The sequence below is a fragment of the Bos javanicus genome, unplaced genomic scaffold (assembly GCF_032452875.1).
Source record: "Bos javanicus breed banteng unplaced genomic scaffold, ARS-OSU_banteng_1.0 tig00002723_1, whole genome shotgun sequence".
Classification (NCBI taxonomy): Eukaryota; Metazoa; Chordata; class Mammalia; order Artiodactyla; family Bovidae; genus Bos; species Bos javanicus.
This window is the reverse complement of record NW_026893594.1, coordinates 2,727,920-2,748,975: the sequence shown is the minus strand read 5'-3', so window position 1 is coordinate 2,748,975 and position 21,056 is coordinate 2,727,920. Positions and strand designations below refer to the sequence as shown.

The window sequence follows — 21,056 nt, the reverse complement described above, 5'->3', positions numbered from 1 at the left end:
ATTAGAGATATATTCCCAACCTTCAAATGATAGTTTATAAGTAAGAAGCAGGATTTATTCATAATTAAAATATTCTAAGGCCCTTTTATTATTTAAAATCAAAGTAGATGCATTGAATAATGAAGACTAAGTTAAGACAAGTATGCATATACAATTTAAGGGAATTTATTAAAAGTGGTAATAGAACATGTCATATTCAAACATGGAGTAAAAAGAAAACAAACTTAAAATTTGATTTAATTCACAGTAAGTAAAGGAAAAACACATAAAGTAGTTTGTGAACAGCATAAGTTAATTATTAGAAAATATTCAAAAGTGCCAATATTCACAATAAAATAGAGAACACAGTAATTAAAAGGACTCACGACTTGAAAATAAAAGTCAAAATATACATAATAGCCATAAACAAACAAACAAAAAATACTGCCTAATATATGTGAATATCAGACAAATTTGACTTTTAGACTTTATACATCACAGAAGGGAAGGAAACTATAAATGTTAAAAGGAATTATACTAGCTCAATACTTGACGTGTCATAATAATTTGGCCTAAATTTTTTTTTTTAATTACCAAAAAAATAAATAGGCAAATCCACATCATGTTTCTCCATTTTTATATGTGAAAATTCAAACATCTGTAAGGACACTGAAGATCTGAAAAAAAGAAAATTCACTACATGGACTTAATAGGACCCTACTCTGCTCAGTTCCCATTTAAGCACTTTTCAACATCATAGTCTTTTCCCGGATATGCCTCAGGAGGAGATGCCAAAGATGAGCAGTAGTGTCCATGACATGGAGAGGTATGGGATCTGAGTTTCTAAAATGTAGGAAACAAAAGGACCTGCTGTTATAGCACAGGGAACACTGTTCAATACTCTGTAGTAACAGAAATGGGAAAACAATTTAAAAAAATAGATATATGGATATTTATAACTGAGTCACTTTGCTGTATATCTGAAACTAACACAATATTGTTAATCAAATCTGCTCTAAAATAAACTAAAAATTTAAAAATAAAAATTGTGGGTATGCTTGAAAATATTAATTTGTAGTTATACTGACCCTGGTGTTCTTTATATTAGTTTATAATTTGGTTGTGTATTGGAAATCATTCATAACAACAAAAACTGAAACTCCAAAACTAGTTTTATGATAGGGATGTAAATTAGTTTAAAACAGGTAAAATGAATAATAAAAAATATTCGAATCAGTATTAATTGATTCAATTTACATCAATCAATAATGTAAATATTTGCATTTACATAGAAAATCTTATGAATGAGAATTCTATTCAACCAGTATTATGATCTAAAATATATCCTGGAATAATAACCTGAGATTCCCCAAAATCTTCATTGCTATAAAATTTGAATAATAGAAAACAAAAGAAACAAACCAACAGACAAATAAACATACAAGGTTGACAAGTTCCTAGAAAATAAATTGAAAACCCATTAAGCCCTGGAAATCTAAAACATTGTCATTCCCTTAACATCATTTTTTAGTTCTATCTGTTAAAAGTCTGTACCTTTTTGAGTAACATGGATAGAATAATCTCTCCTTTATTTATTTTATACAGCAATAATAATGTTATTTGGTCTTGTGTTTTAATTTATATGTAGTATTATTTTAATACACTGAGTCACAGCTAACAATTTAAAAACATTGTTCCAAGTCTTATTCGTGAATTATACAAGTTAAGAATGGTCAATAGACAAAATGATTTGTTAAAGTGCTCACTAACTGATCAGAGACTATGTATATGTTACATACCTGTGACCAAAATGTCTATTCTATTTGACAAAAAATTTCTCTTGAATCACTCTCCTTATTGCCTTTTTAACATCTTTGTTCCGAAGGCTGTAGATCAAAGGGTTTAGCATAGGACTCATGAAAATGTGAAAAACAGCTACAAGTTTGCCCTGTTCTACAGAAGTCTCAGAAGGGGGCCTCAGATACATGCAGAGAAGTGTCCCATAAAAGACAGTGACAGCTGTCAGGTGGACCCACAGGTGGAGAAGGCCTTGTGCCTCCCTTCTGCAGAGCGGATATGCAGAATGGCTCTAAAGATGAAAATTTAGGAGATGAGGATGACGGTGAGAGAACACGTGAGGTTGGAACCAGCAACTACAAACATGGCAGTCTCTTTGACGTAAGTATCTGAACAGGCCAGGACTAGGAGAGGTGGGTCCGCACAGTAAAAGTGGTTGATTTCATTGGGTCCACAGAAGGAGAGACGAAGCATCAGGATGGTCTGGGCAAGACCAATTGCAAAGCCGTAAGAATAAGGAGCAGCAACAAGAGAAAGGCAGACACCTCGGGACATCTTGCTGCCATATAACAATGGTTTGCAGATGGCCACATAGCGATCGTAAGCCATCACTGTGAGCATATAATAATCTGCAATCACCAAGGCAATGAAAAAGTGGAACTGTATAAAGCAGCCAAGGAAGGAAATGGTTTTCCTCTTGCATAGGAAATGAACCAGCATCTGAGGAGTGACAGTGGTGGCGTAACAGAGATCTACAAAGGAGAGGTGGCTGAGGAAGAAGTACATTGGGGTCTGAAGCTTTGAGTCAGTTCTGATTAACAAAATCATGCTTACATTGCCGATGACTGTGATCAGGTAGATGACTAGGAAGACCGCAAAAAAGACAGGCTGCAAGTCAGCTCGATCTGTCAGTCCCAGGAGGATGAACTCGGTCACCTCTGTATAGTTTTCCTTTAACATTGTGTTTGCTCAGCTTCCAGTGAGATCTAACATAAAGGAAATAAAAATGAATTTATCTTTCATCGCTTTTCCATTGTTCACATCATTTCATCAGATGCCTACTCCTCTCAAACTTGTAAATACTTATGGCATAAAGAAATAATTCAAGGGACATCCTTGGTAATCCAGTGGTTAAAATTTCACCTTCCAAAGCAGGGGATAAGTTTGATCCCCAGTTAGGGATCTAAGATATCACATGCCTCTTGGCAAACATTATAGGAAATTCAGTAAAGTCTTCAGAAATGGTCCACATAAAAACTTTTTTTAAAAAGCAGAAATCACCTAGTAATCATGCATTAATGTTTTCAATATTTAACTTTAAAAGTAGAATTCCTTTCAGCTTCACTGGTGGCTCGAGTTGTTCAAGAATCTGCCTGCAATGTGGAAGATACAGGTTTGATCCCTGCTTGGGTAAGAGCCCATGAAAAAGGAAATGGAACCCACTGTAGTAACCTTGCCTGGAGAATTCCACGCACAGAGGATCCTGGTGGGCTATAGTCCATTGGGTCGTAAATGCTTGCTTGGACATGACTGAGTGACTAACAACAAAAGGAAGGAGAGGTCCTTTGCATAAAGAGTCATATTTTCAAATGTGTTTTTACATTTCTTTTCATAATTGAACCTTTTATCTTTCCTAAAAATCATTATCATTAATTGGTCACTTTCAATTCCTTTAATCATTACAATTCTTTGAAATTATAATCCTTTGTTTTCAGTGTAATTTTTATGTGGTACCTAAAACATCAGTAATTGAAATAGTTATTCACAGTGGAATGAATTTAAGGTGTGGAATAAATAGATCCTTATAGAACCAGTGTCTGTCTATCTGCCACTCTAACCTCAAGGTCATTTTCAACCTAGTCCCTCACCCTGTGTTACATGTTCATTTTATGTACTCCTGCCTACCTCCAGAGGCCCTCACATCACCATGCTTAATTTTTTGACATCTCTGGATATATTTAGATTACTATATTACAGACAATTATTGAGGGCAAAAATTGGTTCATGGGACATAAAAGTAAATAAGTTATTTTCTATGAAAACAGATAAGCATATAGTATATAAATACTATGTGTATATTTTTATACATATCAGTGGTATCAACTGTTAAAGGAGGCAGTATCAAAAATTTCATTTTGGGGGAGGAGACAATTACTTAAAAAGATTGACAGACACATAATGATTTTGTTGTAACTACCTCATTTTAACTCTTGCAGAGAATAAGAATAAACTTTATGACAAGAATTCTACTTCTTTAAATCATGTAAAAGATCACACTGATAATAAAATAATCATATTACCTATAAAACTGAGACAGTAGGTAAAGAAATCACAAAGTTCACTTCTCAAATTTTGTGCATGATAAAGGAGACCATGAAGGCCATACTCAAAAAATCTACACTTTCCTTCAATAGCACATAACCAGGTATGTCATTGTTATAAGACTCATTAATAGCTACAAGGTTAGGGATGGACATGGGTCACGTGTAATGCACTTTGTAAATGAACCACTCCTACTTTCTTACCCATTTGAACTATTTCATTATCTACTTGAGACATTTGAACTTACTAACCAGGGTGATAAAATGCAAGGCAAGTCATTTAAATCTATGAAACCACAATCGTTTGGTTTTTCTAAATTTCTAAGATTAGAGTTATGTTCATAATAAGCAAACATTCTTTGTTTCTGGTTTGTGTCTTTAACGTTTGTATTTATTCAATCATTGATCAAGATATTTAACATCTCCATTCAACTTTTACTGCATGGAAATGAGGCAGTGCAAGCAATGAACATTTAAGATCATTTACCTCAGTAGTTTACAGTCATGATCTTTCTTTTCAAAAACAGAACACAATATCCTACATGACTGGGCAAGAAAAACTCAGAAATGGACAGAAATGGCCTTGGGGACTAATGAGATTTGTGCTCTGACAGTCACACATACCTTCAGGCTCTGTCTGTGACGTATGATCTATAGCTTTTTCCAATATGATACCCCTCCATGGTACAGTTATAAATTTTCATATTATGAGAAAAATAGAAGAATTTAAGCCTGCTCAGTTTTTTTTTATCTGTATGTTAATGAGGGTTGCAATTTTCACCTAATGAAATCTTGCACTTACCTCTCCATGAGGGAAGTGTTCAAAACAACCAACCTAATACTTACAAATGATTGTTGAATCTGAGTCACATTTTAACATTTCTCAAAGTGAATTGTGTCTTATATTTGATATGTGTGTTTATGATACCCCTTTTAGGAGGAAACCTATCACCTTCACCAGGTGAAAGTTAGTGGCAATTAGAGAGGCAGTATAGAAGAAACTGGGCTTCCCTGTGGTAAAGGGAAAAACTGGGCTTCAGTTGGTAAAGAATCTGCCTGCAATGTAGGAGACACAGGTTGAATCCCTGGATTGAGAAGATCCTCTGGAGGGAATGGCTACCCACTCCAGTATTCTTCCCTGGAGGATCCCATGGACAGAGAAGCCTGGTGAGTTATAGTCCATGGGGTACCAAGTAGTTGTACATGACTGAGTGACTTTCCCATTTTTTTTCACTTTTATACCAGAAGGGACTCAATAAGCAGTAATTACTTAGGTGATAATCTATATAGCACTACTTCTTCTTTTACCCACATTATAGAGAAAAAGAAGAAAAAAAACTGTTTAAAAAGAAATTTGCCTGACATAAAATAATAATGATTTCCACACAGTGGAAATCTTCAATCATTCTTCATTTTTAGTGAAGAAATTTTCTCCCATTGTATTTATTCTAAATATGTACTGCTCTTTTCAATATAATCCCAGAAAAGTCAATTTTTTTTGGGGCGGGGGAGGCTTCCCTAATAGCTCAGTTGGTAAAGAATCCACCTGCAATGTGGGAGACCACAGTCCAATTTCTGGGTCAGGAATATCTGCTGGAGAAGTGATAGGCTACCCATGCCAGTATTCTTGGGCTTCCCTGGTGAATCAGCTGGTAAAGAATCTGCCTGAAATGCGGGAGGCCTGGGTTTAATCCCTGGGTCAGGAAGATCCCCTGGAGAATGGAATGGCTACCCATTCCAGTATTCTGACCTGGAGAATTCTATGGACTGTATAGTCCATGGGGTCACAAAGAGTTGGACATGACTGAGTGACTTTCACTTCACTTCATTTTTCAATATAAACTCAGAAATTTTATTAAATTTTTTTTTAAGAATTGTTTAAAAATTGCTAATGGATGAGAATACATTTCAGGCCATAATTTTATTCTAATTGATTAAAATACTTATTTCTAGATTTCACAATATATTTTAACAATACCTAGCCTTACCTGCGAAAGAAGTGTGATTTCTCAGTGACAGCATGGGCGTCAAGAACCTGAGGAGTTTATACCAGAATTGCCATGGAGAGACAAAATCTCTAGGGCTGAACTCCTTCTCAGAGGAAATCATTTAGATTATAAACAACCACAAGTGTTTTACTCTTTTAATAATCTTAAACCCACAGAGAACATAACATCTTGTCTCTCCACAATATCATCAGGTAATCAAATCTCCTGGAATGGTGAAGCAAAAGGATTCATTTTTGTTCAAAGCTATGTCTCCATGTCTTGATATTTTGAAACATAACTTGTGGGAAATATTAAACTCTCCTGTTTACAACATACAGGATAGAAGAGTGCATGATAGAGGGAAACCATTGGATGATCAGACAACATTTGTTGCATTAGAACTACTTATTTCCTGATTCTGAATCTATTCTTTATATTTTAAATACTATAATAATAAATACATAGCACAGGGAACACTGTGGATATATAGATAATATAAATGTGCTGGTAATTCTTCCTTTGTCAGCCTAGCTCATTTAGAGTTTTTATCTTTTTTTTAACTTTTTTTTTGTCCATTTGGAGTTTATTCTTTAGATTCTATCAATAGAGCTCCTTTGATGTCTAGTTTCCATCAGAGTTTGGCCAATGGGAGAAACCAGGAGCATAACACAAGTTAGAGGAAGGGAGAAAAAAAAAATCAAATTTCCCTTTAATTGTCTCCCAGCTTCACAGGGAAGTGCTAGGGTGGCTGCATCTTTCCAAGGAAAATTTTGGCTGACGCTTGTGTTGAGAAGGTAGCAGGGGACATTCTTCCTGGATCTAGTTTGACTGGATTCCTGACTGTAGCCCTTGTGTTTGCTGCTTCAGGACGGGGATGAAACTGCTTTCTGAACTTACTCTCCAGGCACTTCAACTTCTTGGATTGACTTCAACACTGCCTGTGTTCTCTTTATTAAATTCTTTCCATCGAATCCTCTTCAGTTAAACAATCTGAGTAGAATTCTGTTTTGTGTCATGTCCCTGACTTAGAACAGAGTTCACAAGATAGTTAATAAATGTTTTAGTGGAAGACACATTTCTGGCTTTATCATTGCTGGATACTACAGAGGCCACTGGATCACCATAATGGCTCACTGGCAGACTCACACAGGAGGCAGAGATTAGCATTACTAGCATTATTGTGATTAAATTGGATTCCAAATGTGGCTTAGCCATGCTTTTCTGCCACTTTCTTGAGAACTGGAATCACCCAGACATAGCAGAGCAGTGAGATAACTCTTGTTCCTTCCTCCCCTTTCCAGAGCCATGACCAAGCATCATGTCTGATTGAGGAGACACAAGGATACACATTTTGTATTGATGGTGAGGTACCTGTGATGATATTTTTCACAATGTTATCAATCTCCATTTACCTTTCCAGGATAAGTTCATGGGAGTCTATGGAGAAGATCTGAAGTGTCCTCCAAATAACCACCTCTTTTACACTTGCTTCCATTCATCTTTGACTCCAAATAAAGATACTGTACCACCATTCTCTATACAGTACAGTATAGCAGTAGGGCATTATGCTACCAAAATAAAACATATAGAGAAAAAAACACAACAAATATTGTATGATATCACGTATATGTGGATTGTAAAAAAATACAGCAGACTTGTGAATTAAACAAAAAAGAAGCAACTCACAGATACAGAGGCAAAACTAGAGGTTACCAATGGGGAGAGGGAATTAAGGGAATGCAATATTGTGTTGTGGGGGAGGGAGAGGTTATTATGGGAATATAAGAAGTCATGTGTATGAAACTTGAAAATTTTAAAGTACTACAGAATTTAAAGAATCTTTCACTCAATAAAAAATATAATAGAATTAATATAATATCCATGGAATTCTCCAGGCAAAAATACTGTAGTAGGTTGCCATTTCCTTCTCCTTTTACATATGCATATATGTGTGTGTGTGTGTGTGTAAAAATGCTATATGTGATCATCCTTTGGAGCTTGTAGGTATGTGTGTATGCACACATTTCATGCAAAGCATTGCAAAAAATCAAAAATGAGATGCTCTCAAACACAAATGTATCACTTCATTGAGAGTGTGAAACATCTCTACCTATGAGTTTCCTACCAAGATATCACAATCTTCACTGGAGAACAGGAGTTGGCACTGTTACAGGTGCTATGTATTTTCAAGATCTTTAACACACAAGAAACCCAAAAGAAAGAATAAGTGATGATTACCAGAACAGAGAAAAATGGAAAGATAAAGATCAAGACATGGAAATATCAAATGCATAAAGATGTGGCAGGAAACTGAAATTGAGAAGTTCATTTGCAGAATTCATTTATTACATGTCACTTGATGATTGCTTGTGGGAGTAAAAATGGCCTTGACTCACAAGCTCAGTTACTTGTGTGAGATCCAGACGTATCCCAACTGAAGCAGAGTAGAAGTATTGATAAGTGGAGAGACAAAAAAATGTCTAGTAAGAGAATATGTTTACAGAGAAAGAAAAGTCACAGTTGATTTGGCTGCCTGTTTGGACTAGAGTGAAGATGAGTATCTTCTGAACAAAGTACTTATGCATTTACTAGTGCACAGCCAAGAAGAGCCTCTTCTGATGCTGGAGTAGCTCAAGGACTGTAGAAGGCTACAAACTGTTAAACCTGGAACTAAGACATTATATGGTCTTCTCTGGTGGTTCAGACGATAAAGAATCTGCTTGCAATGCAGGAGACCCATGTTCAATTCCTGAGTTGGAAAGATCCCTGGGAGAAGGGAATGGCAACCCTCTCCATTGTTCTTGCCTGGAGAATCCCCATGGACAGAGTAGCCTGGTGGGCTACACTATAGACAGAATCCAGTACAAAAGAAAATGTACTCATTGTTCAAAAACTATCAAGCATATCAAGACAATGAGAGCAGAGCATAATAACTAATCTAAGGAGCTTCTGAGAACAGAAACCTGTTAACTGCACAAGTTGTATGTGCCTGAATCCTGCCATTCCTGCAAAACAGAGGTCAGGAGAGCTGCCAATGTAGGGTATGGAAGGAAAATGAGCGCTTCCTAAACCCCACAAAAAATGGAAAGGATTAAGGAGAGATGAGCCCCAAAGCAAGGGTCAGTGCTTGAGTGGTGTGTGTGCTCAGTTGTTCAGTTGGGTCCTTGTGGCCCCATGGACTAGCCAGTCAGACTCCTCTGTCCATGGGAATTTTAGTTGCAAGAATACTGGGGTGCATTGCCATTTCCTCCTCCAGGTGAGTGCTTGTGAGATTGTCTTAAAGGGGAATCTACCTGTCTAGATGAACTTTGTAGGGCATTCACTTACAAATGAATGAGAAAACAAATTTGTCCAAGAAAAGACCAGTAAATACAAACTTTTAGCAAAAAATCACTGTTAGAATGGTTCTCAAGCTTACTGTTTTTTTTTTTTTTTTTGCTTCATTTTGTTTTATATCTCATGAAAGACTAAGAAAGGATATTAAAACAATGGATCCTCATTAAAATAAAGTATCTGCACCCAACCTTAGTAAGAAATCAAAATCAATATGAAAATGGCTCTGAGATTGTCTGCCTCTAATGAGAAGATCTCTTGTACTAGGGTCAAGTCCATCCTACACCTGAGAACATGTCCTTACATTTGTGTGGGCAGAGAAGAATGTTTGCCTTCCTTGGTTCTTGTGCAGTAGTGACAGCTCTGTCATATAGTGTTCCGAGAGATCAATAGAAATGTCACTAACTATGTTGTCCAGGAACTTAGTTGAATTTGACACTGATACTGAAAACAGAAAGGATTACATGTACTTATTTTGAGCAAACAAAGTGCAAATTTTGGGCATCAAATTGAGACTCCAATAAAATTTCCTTTCAACTGAAAATAGAAATTAGAAGCACAGTGTTACTTCTGGCTTGCATGTACACTTGCTTTCTTTATCCCTGATTAGGATAGTTAATTAACCCTCTCTAAGCTGAGAAATATAACCACAATTCTAGCAGGATATGGGAGTTGGGGACCCATTCTTAAAGCAAATCTCAGAAGGAAGTAGGAGCAGTAGCAATGATTGTGACATTGGGAATCAACCCTCATGAGATTTACTGGAACACCTGGGTCACAGAGCACATCATACTCCTCAGGCTTATTCTCCATAATTTCAAATCACTATGTGACCTAGGAGATGTATTCAGTCACTCAAAAAATATCAACTTGAAATTTTGATTAGTGTTTGATTTGATATATTTTCCTTTTCTTTTAAACTGAAACTGCTTCCTCTCCAATATTAACAGCTCATATCTTATCCTTCCTGATATACATGGATGTCTTGAGCAGGTCAGGCATGAATAGGACTTTGAAACAGGCTAGTGGATTGACAAACACCTTTTCTATAGGTAATTTCACTGATGCCTCAAAACAACCCAAAGAGGAAATGACTTACTCTTGAAGTTTCAGCTAAACAGATAGAGATTACTCTAAAGGAATGGTCAATCTCTAACTCACCTGTGCCACATGGCTAGTATGCGTCAGGGTAGGATTTGAATTCCTGACTTCACAAACCCAGTTGACTGCTTTTTCAGCCATAGGTCATTCCATACCTTAACCTGAAGATATAGTTTGTCCTTTCTTCCCTCATTATTTTTTTATATGTTCCCTTAGCTTTCCCTGTGTCAGTGCTTTCTTTGTTCTTATTGGATTTATGTTGGTCATGGCACTAAAGGTGCCACAAAAGGCACCTTTAGGTGCCATGAAAGTGCAAACTGAAAATTTTCAGAACACGCTTTCTGTGCCTCCACAGAGATTGACCTCCATCCTCCACGTGGTCTTAACTCTCTGCCCCATCCTTGGCTGAAACATTGTTTTCATTACTTACTAATATTGCTATCAGCAGTGGCCACAGCATTGAAACATGTCAGTTTTCATTCTAATCCCAAAGAAAGGCAATGCCAAAGAATGCTCAAACTACCGCACAATTGCACTCATCTCACATGCTAGTAAAGTAATGCATAAAATTCTGCAAGCCAGGCTTCAGCTATATGTGAAGCGTGAACTTCCAGATGTTCAAGCTGGTTTTAGAAAAGGCAGAGGAACAAGAGATCAAATTGCCAACATCCACTGGATCATCAAAAAAGCAAGAGAGTTCCAGAAAAACATCTATTTCTGCTTTATTGACTATGCCAAAGCCTTTGACTGTGTGGATCACAATAAACTTTGGAAAATTCTCAAAGAGATGGGAATATCAGACCACCTGACCTGCCTCTTGAGAAATCTGTATGCAGGTCAGGAAGCAACAGTTAGAACTGGACATGGAACAACAGACTGGTTCCAAATAGGAAAAGGAGTACATCAAGGCTGTATATTGTCACCCTGCTTATTTAACTTATATGAAGAGTACATCATGAGAAATGCTGGGCTGGAAGAAGCACAAGCTGGAATCAAAATTGCCGGGAGAAATATCAACAACCTGAGATATGCAGATGACAACCCCCTTATGGCAGAAAGTGAAGAGGAACTAAAAAGCCTCTTGATGAAAGTTAAAGAGGAGAGTGCAAAAGCTGGCTTAAAGCTCAACATTCAGAAAACGAAGACCATGGCTCTGGTCCCATTGCTTCATGGGAAATAGATGGGGAAACAGTTTTGGGGGGCTCTGAAATCACTGCAGATGGTGACTGCAGCCATGAAATTAAAAGACGCTTACTCCTTGGAAGGAAAGTTATGACCAACCTATATAGCATATTGAAAAGCAGAGACATTACTTTGCCCACAAAGGTCTGTCTAGTCAAGGCTATGGTTTTCCCAGTGGTCATGTAAGGATGTGAGAGTTAGACTGTGAAGAAAGCTGAGCACGGAAGAATTGATGCTTTTGAACTGTGGTGCTGGAGAAGATTCTTGAGAGTCCCTTGGACTGCAAGGAGATCCAGCCAGTCCATTCTAAAGGAGTTCAACCCTGGGTGTTCTTTGGAAGGAATGATGCTAAAGCTGAAACTCCAGTACTTTGGCCACCTCATGCGAAGAGTTGACTCATTGAAAAAGATTCTGATGCTGGGAGGCATTGGGGGCAGGAGGAAAAGCAGACGACAGAGGATGAGATGGCTGAATGGCATTACCGACTCGATGAACGTGAGTTTGAGTGAACTCCAGGAAATGGTGATGGACAGGGAGCCTGGCGTGCTGTGATTCATGGGGTCGCAAAGAGTTGGACATGCCTCAGCGACTGAACTGAATTGAACTGAACTGAATAATGCTATTGTCACATCCAGATTTCAAACACTTTTGAGCACAGATGTGGTTTCTACAGCTATCCTTGGCGATAACAGTTGAGAACAAATATCTGCTAAATAATTCAAGAGTAGGCAATCTGTATTTAATTCAATGACTGTACAATAATTCTTATTTTTCCCCTCAGGTCAATCTATATTTTATTGAACACATAATCTCACCTTTCAAAATTGCAAGTCTACAGGGAGAGGACGTAGAATGAATAACAAACTCATTTAAAAACCGTAGGAAGAAAACAGAATGGGAGTCATTATTTATAGGTAGCATTACTATTATTTATATGTAACTTTGAGTACATCCTATGTGCCAGCATTAGACTTAGTATTATACAACCATTAGCTCAGTTAATCCTCACAAACACTGTGGGTGCTTAGTATTAGTACCTTCATTTTACAGATGGGAAACTGAAGCAAGTAGAGTTTAATAAACTTTGCCTGGAACCAACAATTTATAAATTGTGAGGCTGGGATCTAAACAGAGTATTAGACAGTATTTGATAACATATTGCTTAGGAAAGAAAAGTGACAAATTTGCCTAATGCTACACATTCTCTGGGTAAAATGGCATTCACTTATCCATTAAACCATTAATTCATCCATATATACAGTTAACAAAGATTCAGAGAAAAGTATCTGTTTGCCACTGTACCATCGATGAAGAAAGTGTTAGAAAAAGGCAAAAGATGACATTTGTCCTTCAAATGCTTCTGTTTCATGGTGGGAGTGAAGAGGCATTGAAGTTGCACAATCAGATTTATATATTTAAGAATGAGTGAAAATCATGTGGGAAACTGGAAGGGAGTAGATCTTGCACTGCTCAAAGAACTGTAATGCATAGGGCATAGTGATATTTTATTAACTCAAATGACATATATTCAGAACATGTACATTCTAGGTTTGGGGATAAAGTCTGACTTTAAATATGTGAGCAAAGTTAGACATGGTTTATTGACCTGGTCCTCACGAAGTTGAGAATATTGATGATAATATATGAGTCAATCACACTGATAATATTAAAATGGCAGTTGCAAAATTTATCTGAATTAAAGTTATATGATATTGTGAGAATATATCCTAAGAGAATATGACTTTAAGAAATCAGCCACGGAGGCACTGAAAATACTAAAGGATAAATATGACTAAATCCCAAATGACACTGAAACTGATAATTGATAATTAAAAAGTATAATACATTACCCATAGAAAAATACCAAACAATCAGGTAGAACATCAGTCTGTATAACCAAGATAAAAGAAACAGAAAATAAAATATTTTCGTACTGAAAGCAAGTAACTGTTTTTGTACATGCATACCCAAATGAATTCTTCTTTGAGAATGGACAAGTGATGTTCTCAGATAAGTGGAAAGAGAGACACTCTCACTGAAAGAAGGGATTAAGGGTTTACATCACACAAAAGAAAACTAAACCATAAACTAAGAGTGAGAGCAAGAAAACTGTGAGAGAAACATTGATAAATGTCACTAAAATTAAAAGAACATGGACATGGAGTCAAAATTTCATATAATTATAATTTTAGTCATAAAATATAGATAATATTTAAACTTCATTATTTAAAATTTGTTATTAAAGATATAGTCTGAACCTTCAAATGAAAGTTTATATGTAAGAAGCAGGATGTATTCATAATTAAAATAGTCTAAGTTCATTTTATTATTTAAAATCAAAGTAGATGCATTGAATAATGAAGACTAAGTTAAGACAAGTATGCATATACAATTTAAGGGAATTTATTGAAAGTGGTAATAGAATGTGTCATATTCAAACATAGAGTAAAAAGAAAACAAACTTAAAATATGATTTAATTCACAGTAAAAAAGGGAAAAAACACTTAAAGAAGTTTGTGAACAGTATAAGCTAATTATTAGAAAATATTCAAAAGTGCCAATATTCACAATAAAATAGAGAACACAGTGATTAAAAGGACTCAGGGCCTGAAAATAAAAGAGTCAAAATATACATAATAGCCATAACCAAAAAAATTAAAAAAAAATACTGCCTAATATATGTGAATATCAGACAAATTTGACTTCTAGACTTTATACATCATAGAAGGGAAAGAAATGATAAATGTTAAAAGGAATTATACTAGCTCAATGCTTGACATGTCATAATAATATAGCCTAAATGTTTTTTTAGAAATACAAAGAAAAAAAAATAGGCACATCCACATCATGTTTCTCCATTTTTATATGTGTAAAGTCAAACATCTGTAAGGACACTGAAGATCTGAAAAAGAGAAAATTCACTAGATGGACTTAATAGGACCCTTCTCTGCTCAGTTCCCGTCTCTTCTAAGCGCTTTTCAGCATCATAGTCTTTCCCGGGATATGCCTCAGGAGGAGATGCCAAAGATGAGCAGTAGTGTCCATGACATGGAGAGATGAGGGATCTGAGTTTCTAAAATATATGAAACGTAAGGACCTGCTGTCATAGCAGGGGGAACACTGTTCAATACTCTAGTAACAGAAATGGGAAAACAATTAAAAAATAGATATATGGGTATATATAACTGAGTCACTTTGCTGTATATCTGAAACTAACACAATATTGAAAACCAACTCTGCTCCAAAATCAACTAAAATTTTTAAAAATAAAAATTGTGGCTATGCTTTAAAATATTAATTTGTAGTTATACTGACCCTGGTGTTCTTTATATTAGTTTACAATTTGGGTGTGTGTTGGAAATCATTCATAACAACAAAAAGTGAAACTCCAAAACTAGTTTTATGATAGGGATGTAAATTAGTTTAAAACAGGTAAAATAAATAATAAAAATTTTTCTAAACAAGTGCAGGCGGCTGTGAAGGGTATGCTAAGTGGGGCCGAGAGGAGCTACCCCATGTCCGAGGTCAGGGGCAGAAGCCAGGAGGACCCCATGCCCAAAGGGCGGCAGCCAAAAGGAGTTACCCCACATCCGAGGTCAGGGGCAGCGGCTGAGAGTGCCAGACTGCAACGGCACAGAAATGGCCAAGAGGAGCTACCCCACGTCAGAGGGGGCAGCGGAGAGGAGATACCCAGCGTCTGAGGTCAGGGGCGGCGATGAGAGGAGTTACCCCACGTCCGAGGTCAGGGGCGGCGGCCGGGAGGAGATACCCCAGTCCTTAAGCCCGAGGCCAGGGGTGGCAGCCGGGAGGAGCAACCCCACGCCCGTGGCTGCACGGGCACAGGAGGGCCTAGAGGAGCTATCCCACACTGAAGGTCAGGAAGGGCGGCAGTGAGGAGATACCCCTCATCCAAGGTAAGGAGCATTGGCTGTGCTTTGCTGGAGCAGCCATGAAGAGATACCCCACGTCCAAGGTAAGAGAAACCCAAGTAAGACGGTATGTGTTACAAGAGTGCATCAGAGGGCAGACACACTGAAACCATACTCACAGAAATCTAGTCAATCTAATCACACTAGGACCACAGCCTTGTCTAATGAAACTAAGTCATGCCTGTGGGGCAACCCAAGTTGGGCGGGTCATGGTGGAGAGATCTGACAGAATGTAGTCCACTGGAGAATGGAATGGCAAACCACTTCAGTATTCTTGCCTTGAGAACCCCATAAACAGTATGAAAAGGCAAAATGATAGGATATTGAAAGAGAAACTCCCCAGGTCAGTAGGTGCCCAATATGCTACTGGAGATCAGTGGAGAAATAACTCCAGAAAGAATGAGGGGATGGAGCCAAAGTAAAAAGAATACCCAGCTGTGGATGTGACTGGTGATAGAAGCAAGGTCCGATGCTGTAAAGAGCAATATGGCATAGGAACCTGGAATGTCAGGTCCATGAATCAAGGCAAATTGGAAGTGGTCAAACAAGAGATGACAAGAGTGAATGTTGACATTCTAGGAATCAGCGAACTGAAATGGACTGGAATGGGTGAATTTAACTCAGATGACCGTTATATCTACTACTGCAGTCAGGAATCCCTTAGAAGAAATGGAGTAGCCATCATGGTCAAAAAAGAGTCTGAAATTCAGTACTTGGATGCAATCTCAAAAACGTCAGAATGATCTCTGTTCATTTCCAAGGCAAACCATTCAATATCACAGTAATCCAAGTCTATACCCCAACCAGTAACGCTGAAGAAGCTGAAGATGAATGGTTCTATGAAGACCTACAAGACCTTTTAGAACTAATACCCAAAGAAGATGTCCTTTTCATTATAGGGGACTGGAATACAAAAGTAGGAAGTCAAGAAACACCTGAAGTGACAGGCAAATTTGTCCTTGGAGTATGGAATGAAGCAGGGCAAAGACTAACAGAGTTTTGCCAAGAAAATGCACTAGTCATAGCAAACACCCTCTTCCAACAATGCAAGAGAAGACTCTACACATGGACATCAACAGATGGTCAACATCGAAATCAGAATGATTATATTCTTTGCAGCCAAAGATAGAGAAGCTCTATACAGTCAGCAAAAACAAGACCAGGAGCTGACTGTGGCTCAGATCATGAACTCCTTATTGCCAAATTCGGACTTAAATTGAAGAAAGTAGGGAAAACCACTAGACCATTCAGGTATGACCTAAATCAAATCCCTTATGATTATACAGTGGAAGTGAGAAATAGATTTACGGGCCTAGATCTGATAGATAGAGTGCCTGATGAACTATGGAATGAGGTTCGTGACATTGTACGGGAGACAGGGATCAAGAAAATCCCCATGGAAAAGAAAAGCAAAAAAGCAAAATGGCTGTCTGGGGAGGCCTTAAAATAGCTGTGAAAAGAAGAGAAGTGAAAAGCAAATGAGAAAAGGAAAGATATAAGCATTTGAATGCAGAGTTCCAAAGAATAGCAAAGGGATAAGAAAGCCTTCTTCAGCGATCAATGCAAAGAAATAGAGGAAAGCAACAGAATGGGAAAGACTAGAGATCTCTTCAAGAAAATCAGAGATACCAAAGGAAAATTTCATGCAAAGATGGACTCGATGAAGGACAGAAATTGTATGGACCTAAGAGAAGCAGAAGATATTAAGAAGAGGTGGCAAGAATACACAGAAGAATTGTACAAAAAAGATCTTCACGACCCACATAATCACGATGGTGTGATCACTGACCTAGAGCCAGACATCCTGGAATGTGAAGTCAAGTGGGCCTTAGAAAGCATCATTATGAACAAAGCTAGTGGAGATGATAGAATTCCAGTTGAGCTATTGCAAATCCTGAAAGATGATGCTGTGAAAGTGCTGCACTCAATATGCCAGCAAATTTGGAAAACTCAGCAGTGGCCACAGGACTGGAAAAGGTTAGTTTTCATTCCAATCCCAAAGAAAGGCAATGCCAAAGAATGCTCAAACTACCGCACAATTGCATTCATCTCACATGCTAGTAAAGTAATGCATAAAATTCTCCAAGCCAGGCTTCAGCAATATGTGAACCGTGAACTTCCTGACGTTCAAGCTGGTTTTAAAAAAGGCAGAGGAACTAGAGATCAAATTGCCAACATCCGCTGGATCATGGAAAAAGCAAGAGAGTTCCAGAAAAATATCTATTTCTGCTTTATTGACTATGCCAATACCTTTGACTGTGTGAATCACAATGAACTGTGGAAAATTCTGAAAGAGATGGGAATACCAGACCACCTGATCTGCCTCTTGAGAAATTTGTATTCAGGTCAGGAAGCAACAGTTAGAACTGGACATGGAACAACAGACTGGTTCCAAATAGGAAAAGGAGTTCGTCAAGGCTGTATATTGTCACCCTGTTTATTTAACTTATATGCAGAGTACATCATGAGAAATGCTGGACTGGAAGAAACACAAGCTGGAATCAAGATTGCTGGGAGAAATACCAATAACCTCAGATATGTAGATGACACCACCCGTATGGCAGAAAGTGAAGAGGAACTAAAAAGCCTCTTGATGAAAGTGAAAGTGGAGAGTGAAAAAGTTGGCTTAAAGTTCAACATTCAGAAAATGAAGATCATGGCATCCGGTCCCATCACTTCATGGGAAATAGATGGAGAAACAGTGGAAACAGTGTCAGACTTTATTTTGGGGGGCTCCAAAATCACTGCAGATGGTGACTGCAGCCATGAAATTAAGACGCTTACTCCTTGGAAGGAAAGTTATGACCAACCTAGATAGCATATTGAAAAGCAGAGACATTACTTTGTCAACTAGGTCCATCTAGTCAAGGCTATGGTTTTTCCTGTGGTCATGCATGGATGTGAGATTTGGACTGTGAAGAAGGCTGAGCGCCGAAGAATTGATGCTTTTGAACTGTGGTGTTGGAGAAGAGTCTTGAGAGTCCCTTGGACTTCAAGGAGATCCAACCAGTGCATTCTGAAGGAGATCAGCCCTGGGATTTCTTTGGATGGAATGATGCTAAAGCTGGAACTCCAGTACTTTGGCCACCTCATGCGAAGAGTTGACTCACTGAAAAAGATTCTGATGCTTGGAGGGATTGGGGGCAAGAAGAGAAGGGGACGACAGAGGCTGAGATGGCTGGATGGCATCACTGCCTCGATGGACGTGAGTCTCAGTGAACTCCGGGAGTTGGTGATGGACAGGGAGGCCTGGCGTGCTGGGATCCATGGAGTCGCAAAGAGTCGGACACGACTGAGCAACTGATCTGATCTTATCTGAAACATATTTGGCATTTACATAAAAAATCTTATGAATGAGAATACTATTCGATCAGTATTATCATCTAAAAAATGTCCTGGAATAATAACCTGAGATTCCCCAAAATCTTCATTCCTATATAATTTGAATAATAGAAAACAAAAGAGACAAACCAACAGACAAATACACAAGCAAAGTTGACAGGTTACTAGAAAATAAATAAAAAACCCATTAAGCCCTGGAAATCTAAAACATTGTCATTCCTTTAGCATCATTTTTAAATTCTGTTAAAAGTCTATACCTTTTTGAGTAACATAGATAGACTAATCTTTCCTTTATTAATTTTATATATAAATAACAATGTTATTTGGTCTTGTGTTTTAACTTATATGTGGTATTATTTTAACACACTGAGTCACAGCTAACAGTTTAAAAACATTCTTCCAAGTCTTATTGGTGAATTACAGAAGAAAAGAATGGTCAACAGACAAAATGATTTGTTAAAGTACTCACTAATTGATCAGAGACTATGTATACGTTACATACCTGTGACCAAAATGTCTACTCTATTTGACAAAAAATTTCTTTTGAATCATTCTCCATATTGCTTTTTTAATATCTTTGTTCCAAAGTCTGTAGATCAAAGGGTTTAGCATAGGACTCATGAAAATATAAAAAACAGCTACATTTTTGCCCAGTTCTACAGAGGTCTCGGAAGGGGGCCTCAGATACATGCAGAACAGTGTCCCATAAAATACAGTGACAGCTGTCAGGTGAGACCCACATGTGGAGAAGGCCTTGTGCCTCCCTTCTGCAGAGCAGATATGCAGAATGGCTCTAAAGATGAAAATGTAGAATATGAGGATAATGGTGAGAGAACACGTGAGGTTGGAACCAGCCCCCACAAACATGGCAGTCTCTGTGACATAAGTATCTGAGCAGGCCAGGACTAGGAGAGGTGGGTCCACACAGTAAAAGTGGTTGATTTCATTGGGTCCACAGAAGGAAAGACGAAGCATCAGGATGGTCTGGGCAAGACCATTTGCAAAGCCGTAAGAATAAGGAGCAGCAACAAGAGAAAGGCAGACACCTCGGGATATCTTGCCGCCGTATAACAATGCTTTGCAGATGGCCACGCTGCGATCATAAGCCATCACTGTGCGCATATAATAATTGCAATCACCAAGGCAATGAAAAATTAGAACTGTATAAAGCAGCCAAGGAATGAAATGATTTTTCTCTTGGATAAGAAATGAACCAGCATCTGAAGAGTGACATTGGTGGCATAACAGAGATCTACAAAGGTGAGGTGGCTGAGGAAGAAGTACACTGGAGTCTGAAGCTTTGAGTCAGTTCTGATTAACAAAATCATGCCGACATTACCGACAATTGTGATCAGATAGATGACTAGGAAGACCACAAAAAGGACAGGATGCAAGTCAGCTCGATCTGTCAGTCCCAGGAGGATAAACTCAGTCACCTCTGTGTAGTTTTTTTTTTTTAACATTGAGTTTGCTTAGCTTCCAACATGTTCTAAAGTAAAATGAAATGAAATAAAACTTGTTTGTCATTTTTCCATTACTCACATCGTATCATCTGATGCCCACTCCTCTCAAAATGTGAAATAAATGGCATAGAAAGCATGAAATTAATACTTTGAATATCTAAATTAATACAGAGCTTCTTTACATAAAGACAGACATACATGCAAATTCTTTTCTCCAAGTCTTTTCGTAGTTGAAAAATCTTTATATTTTCTGAAAATTGTTTTCATGAATTACTTCAGTTCAGTTCAGTTGCTCAGTCGTGTCCGACTCCTTGCAACCTCATGAATTGCAGCACGCCAGGCCTCCCTGTCCATGACCAACTCCCGGAGTTCACTCAAACTCATGTCCATCAAGTTGGTGATGCCATCCAGCCATCTCATCCTTGGTCGTCTCCTTCTCCTCCTGCCCTCATTCCCTCCCAGCATCAGAGTCTTTTCCAATGAGTCAACCCTTCACATGAGGTGGCCAAAGTACTGGAGTTTCAGCTTTAGCATCAGTCCTTCCAAAGAACACCCAGGACTAATCTCCTTGAGAATGGACTGGTTGGATCTCCTTGCAGTCCAAGGGACTCTCAAGACTGT

General features: G+C 37.9%; 1 pseudogene; it reads right to left on the bottom strand.

Moving 5' to 3' along the window:
- Window positions 1–1,694: 1,694 nt before the first annotated feature.
- On the bottom strand, window positions 1,695–20,499 carry LOC133243930 (olfactory receptor 5M5-like; annotated as a pseudogene).
- Window positions 20,500–21,056: the final 557 nt, after the last annotated feature.